Genomic DNA, 5,491 nt, shown 5'->3' with positions numbered 1-5,491 from the left:
ATTAAAGACGGCCAGCGTATGGTTAAATATTAACTAACTAAAAAAAAACTATTTTGGCTCAGCGATCCAAAGAGAATCTTGGCCTCCGAAACGAGAGCGTGCCACCTGTCCCGATCCTGTGCAGCTTCCTGCCAGTTACTGACGCGAAGCTGAAGCAGATCCGCCGCCACACTGTCTTCCCAGCGATACCTGGGCCGACCCACTGGACGGCTACCAGTCGGTCGTCCCAAGAACGCCTTCTTGACAGCCCGATCCTCTCCCATTCTGAGTAGGTGACCGAACCAGCGAAGTCTGTGCGCTTTCGTTTCGCCGATGATATTGGGTTCGGCCACTAACTCCTCGATCTCGGCATTTTTCCGGATCCTCCAGGTGCCGTCATCTCTCTGAATAGGTCCCAGGATCTTGCGAAAAACTTTTCTCTCTGCTACCAGGAGCTGACCTTCTTCTTTTAGTGTTAGGGACCAGGCCTCACAGCCATACATTAGGATAGGCCGTATAACGGTTTTATATATCCGTAACTTTGTATGTTTGCTGAGAAGCCTGGACACCAACACTTTGTGGAGGGCTGCACTGCACCGCAGGGCGTTTTGGATGCGTATGTTGATCTCCTCCTCTCTGGTGTTTGTGTCGGTAACAGTGCATCCCAGGTACCGAAACTTCTCAACTCCACGGTAGACGGTACCCCCAACATGAAGACTATCACGCTGGATGCGTGTATTCTTGTAACGTTTCATGTGGAGGTATTCAGTTTTTGCCTGGTTGATCCTGAGACCTAAACTAGAGGCCTCTCGTTCCAGGACACTAGCTGCCTCCGCTACCTGTTCACGGCTCTCCCCTAATAACGCCAGGTCATCTGCGTACCCCACCACCTTGTGCCTGCCGTTCAGCTCTACCCCTATGTCCAACACTAAAACTTTCCGGACAACATATTCTAGGGCTAGATTGAAGAGCACAGGCGATAGGGCATCCCCTTGCTTTAGGCCGGTCATAACCGTGAATTCTTCAGACAGCTCACCCCCTACTCTGACTCGCATTCTGCTCTCTTTAGTTGCTGCAGTAATTATGGCAACTAGTTTTTTGGGGATGTTAAAATGAATAAGAATGGAGTATAGAGTACCTCTGTCTATGCTGTCATAGGCCTTTGTGAAGTCCACAAACAATGAGTGAATGCTTTGTGCGTACTCCCACTTCTTTTGCATTAGTTGCTTAAGCAAGAAGATCTGATCCGTCGTGCTGCGATTTCTTCGAAAACCACATTGGTAGTCCCCTAGGATTCTTTCGGCGTACGGTTCCAGCCTCTTTAGCAGCACGTTGGACAGAATTTTGTACGCTGTTGTGAGTAAGGCAATTCCTCGGTAGTTTGCGCACTTCTTTTTTGAGCCTTTTTTATGAACAGGACAGATAACACCTACGTTCCATTCTTGTGGCTGTTCTTCTAGTTCCCATATCCTTAGCAAAAGCTCGTAAACTTTTGATTGGACAGTGCTACCACAGTTCTTCCAGATTTCGGATGGGAGCCCATCAATGCCGGGAGCCTTGTTGTTCTTGAGATGCATAATGGCTTGGTGAACCTCTTCAAAGCTTGGAGGGGTGACTGGTTAAATACACCCCTCCATGGTTAAATATTAAGCATAATTATTATTTACAAGGAGTTATCTTAATAAAATTTAATAAAAAATAATCATGTAATTAAGCATGTGTATACCAACGCGAATAGCCATCCTGTAATTTGAATATTATGTTATCCTGTATGTAGAAACGGGCGCTTGTTTTGATTGAGATTGTCGGAATTTTGGTCGGAATTAAGTGCTGCCCTGCTTATGAAAATGCAGTACTTGCATGAAAAATATCATTTAAACAGAGACCTTATTAAAGCAGAACAACATAAACAATTGCATGCGTTTTCCAATGTGATTACTGCATTTGCGATAAGCAGGACAGAGTGACGAGACGCCATGATGCTTATGCGATTTGCTTATTCTGTACATACTTCTATTTTTCTTTCAAATATTCGAACTTGTTTATTGTATTCAGATTCAGACCACATTCGAAGGAGTCTGTGAATACTTAAGGGCGTATTGACCTTGAGTCTGTTGTGGTAAGGGCCGCCAAACACGGACTGCTTTGAGCAGTCAGTGCCAACAGCTTCAAGCGGTCGCCGTTGGGTGATCTGCAGTTTCAATACAAAATCGTCATTCGTAATACACGAACCACCCGAAGCAGTTGCAACTGCTTCGGGCGGTTGGCTGCGCGGTGAAATTTCATTATGCCGTCAAGCTGCAAAAGCAGTCCGTGTATGTTGATCACTGGGTTACTGCTCGAGCAGTCCGTGTATGGCGGCTCTAAGCAAAAGCTTGTTAGAAAAAATTCGTAGGCAGCCTTCCGAGTCGCCTTAAAGGTTGTCAATCTTTGTAAATAATGAAGAACTGAGCTTTTACGGAGTTAGCGTGAATGGTGATTTGATGAATGGTAATTCGAAATGTGGCAATAGTAACATTTTATATAACAGCCAAATGCGTCGTCCCTCCAGTACCTTATAAGAAAACGTAGGTTTGCATTTATATAATCAATGCATAACACACTGTAGTAACAACAACACTTAAGTAAGGACGCTAACCACGAAGGATTTCGAACACCGAACCGCCTGTCCCTATCTCTATCGCACGCGCATAATTATATTGCCGTCCCGCTCGTAGTGTCATTGACCGCCGGTATCATGGGTAGGACATCAATATGTATAATTACGCGCGTGCGATAGAGATAGGAACAGGCGGGTTCGTACGAAATTCTTCTTAACGCCCTTCCTTGACAAACCATTGGTAGACCTTGTTGCATTGTGATACGAGTTACGAATGGTCAGTAAGGCCGACAACATTAGCCTTATATTTTAGTACAGTGTGATATGCTCGTTTTTATTCCCATAAATATGTATTTATTTTCAGTCTCAAGTAGAGATGTTTCCTTTGTGCGTATTTTTTTTTATTCAGAGCTTTAGGTATGTTTTTGACGTATTTGGAATATTTGACGTAGCCCTAGTGTGAAAAATAATAGTATATACGCGTTGATTGCACAGCGTGTCAAAATAAACAAATTAAATGCAACAACATTATGTGTTTATTCTTCCAACTTAGGCCAGTCCATTGTTTCATATTGTAGGGTGGCATTCCATCTATCCAATATCTTGGTCCAATGTGTATTTTATCTCACATTTTGCGTAATGAGAGAGTGAGACGCACTGAGATTGGATAGGTGGAATACCACCCGTCCAATACATACATGCAATACGTACATGTCTGGTGTACTTATTGCTTTCGCTCTAAAGTTACAATTTTATAATAATTGATAAAAACTAATCCAAAAATAAACATTGCACGCACATTTAGAAAAAAAAATGTGATTGAAAATTAAGGTATGAGGCATTTAGGGTCGGTTGCACCAAACTGTTACGAACGTTAAAGAGTTCGCTAAATTTTTATGTATGGAAAGTTTCATAGTAAAGGCGCGGGGCGCGCCGGCTGACGATGATCAGTCTGTCAAATGTGGTTGGTGCAACTGGCACTTAGTCCACCATTTGTACCTTTTTTGATGTGCAATAAGCTATAATATAATTAAGGTCGCGTCTCAACGGCCAATCTTAGCGCATTTAGTAACTGGAGACGTCATCGCTGTCATTTTTACGAAACAGTCTGTCGATTTTTGCGGGTGAGGCGACGTCAAATGTATTGTTTTGTATGTAACATGGTCTACATGATTTGTACGTAACGTACAAATAGCCATGTCAGTCCATACAAAAATTTGCACAATTGTGCAAGGTTTTCGGCAGAGGGGTAAGCTTTTTAAAGGCGACTCCAGTTATTAAATGCTCTAAGAGGCCAATACATCGGATTGCTTATAAATTAAACAGATTGGGTGAAACCTTTCAGATGTGTGTGGTGTTCAAAAATCGTGGGTTCACACCTCGGTTGTGCTGTATACCTACAGCAAAGAAAATCGTTCTCGACAACAAAATGACTAGAAATTCGGTTTTATACTCGTATAGGTACAGGGTGTTTTTGTAATACTTATCATATTCTACGAGGTGAAAATAATAGAGGTGAATGTTAGGCAAATTATAAAAAACTAACCGGGGAACCTACCCTAAAATTGCGAAAAAAAATCTGGCTGTTCCATAGACATCTGATCATCTGTGAAATAGCTGTTTTAATTTTACCTATTTTTGAGTTGGTCCTGTAGGAAAGTTTTAAGGACTAACTTAATCACCTGGCACAATATGACAGAGTTGAAGAAACATCCTGTATGTTGTATGAGCGTACACTGCTGACAACATTCTTGTCAGGCATGTACACCTAAGGGCCACCCCACATCTGGCGTCTTTCGAGCGTCGGCGCCTACAATTATATGGCCGCTGCTCGACGCAACTGCGTAGCGACGTCATTTTCCATAGCGCTGAGTGGCGCTGACCAGACGCCGACGCTAGAGGGACGCTAGATGTGGGGTGGCCCTAAGGGTCGGTTGCACCGAACCGTCTGTGACCATTAAAGCGTTCGCGAATTATTCTTCTATGAAAAATATCATAGTTAACCGCTGAACCTCAGTCGCCGTAGTTGGTGCAACTGGCCCTTAATGATGTAGCTAGGTAGTCTTAATTTGACCTCAATTATAGGAGAAACTAGGCGTTTGTATGATTATATCAATGTGGGCTAAAGTTAAACATTTTGTAATATTCATTGCAACGCGTAAATGAGTAAAAAATAACTTACAACCAATGTGTTTTAATACCTTTTTTTACCTTGTTGAGTTATAGTTCGTTTTTTTTAGCATTAGAAATAAGGTAAACAATCTTGATGTGTCTTTTAATTGAAAAACACATTTTAAAAATAAGTTACGGCAAATATGTAACAATTATGAATTTAATACCATCACTTATATTCTTCTGCTTTCATAAGTAATATTGTTTGATTTTTTTAAAAGCGTTTTTCAATTAAAAGACATGTGAAGATCGCTTACCTTCTTGCAAGTTCTTTCTAATGCTAAAAAAAACGAACTATAGTTATGGACCATAGTGGAGATTTTGGACTATAGGTACTTGGGTACTTATACGGTAATTAATAATTACTAATTATACTTGATAATGACTGCGGGTATTCTACAAATTCGTTTCAGGGCGTTAGAATGTTGGTAAAACTTTAGAAAACTGAAAGTCGTATTGGATTTAAAATGAAACAATGATGAATACAAAAATAACATAGTTTTATTGGATACAAAGGATACGTATATAATGTTTATTACAACGGTCCCTAACTACGAATAATCGATAACAGCATAATACTTGTAACGATATAAGTAAGTATCTAAAGAAATAGCTGAATACAAAATCGTGCACGTGGCAGAATCAGGATGGTTATCGCGAAACTCCAACAAAGTATCCCCATCCCTATCGTTCTAATAATGTATAGCCTCCTCCACACTCGTGCGCGAATCGCGGCGCGAA

General features: G+C 41.4%; 1 long non-coding RNA gene across 1 annotated transcript; it reads left to right on the top strand.

The window, feature by feature from the left end:
• The first annotated feature begins 1,620 nt into the window (after positions 1-1,620).
• Positions 1,621-3,106, top strand: LOC134668896 (uncharacterized). Its single transcript, XR_010098838.1, has 2 exons — positions 1,621-1,783; positions 1,937-3,106. It is a non-coding gene; the product is annotated as an uncharacterized LOC134668896 (long non-coding RNA).
• The last annotated feature ends 2,385 nt before the right edge of the window (positions 3,107-5,491 follow it).

The sequence above is a fragment of the Cydia fagiglandana genome, chromosome 11 (assembly GCF_963556715.1).
Source record: "Cydia fagiglandana chromosome 11, ilCydFagi1.1, whole genome shotgun sequence".
Lineage (NCBI taxonomy): Eukaryota > Metazoa > Arthropoda > Insecta > Lepidoptera > Tortricidae > Cydia > Cydia fagiglandana.
Note: the sequence above shows the minus strand (reverse complement) of the source record. Positions and strands in the feature narration are given on the sequence as shown.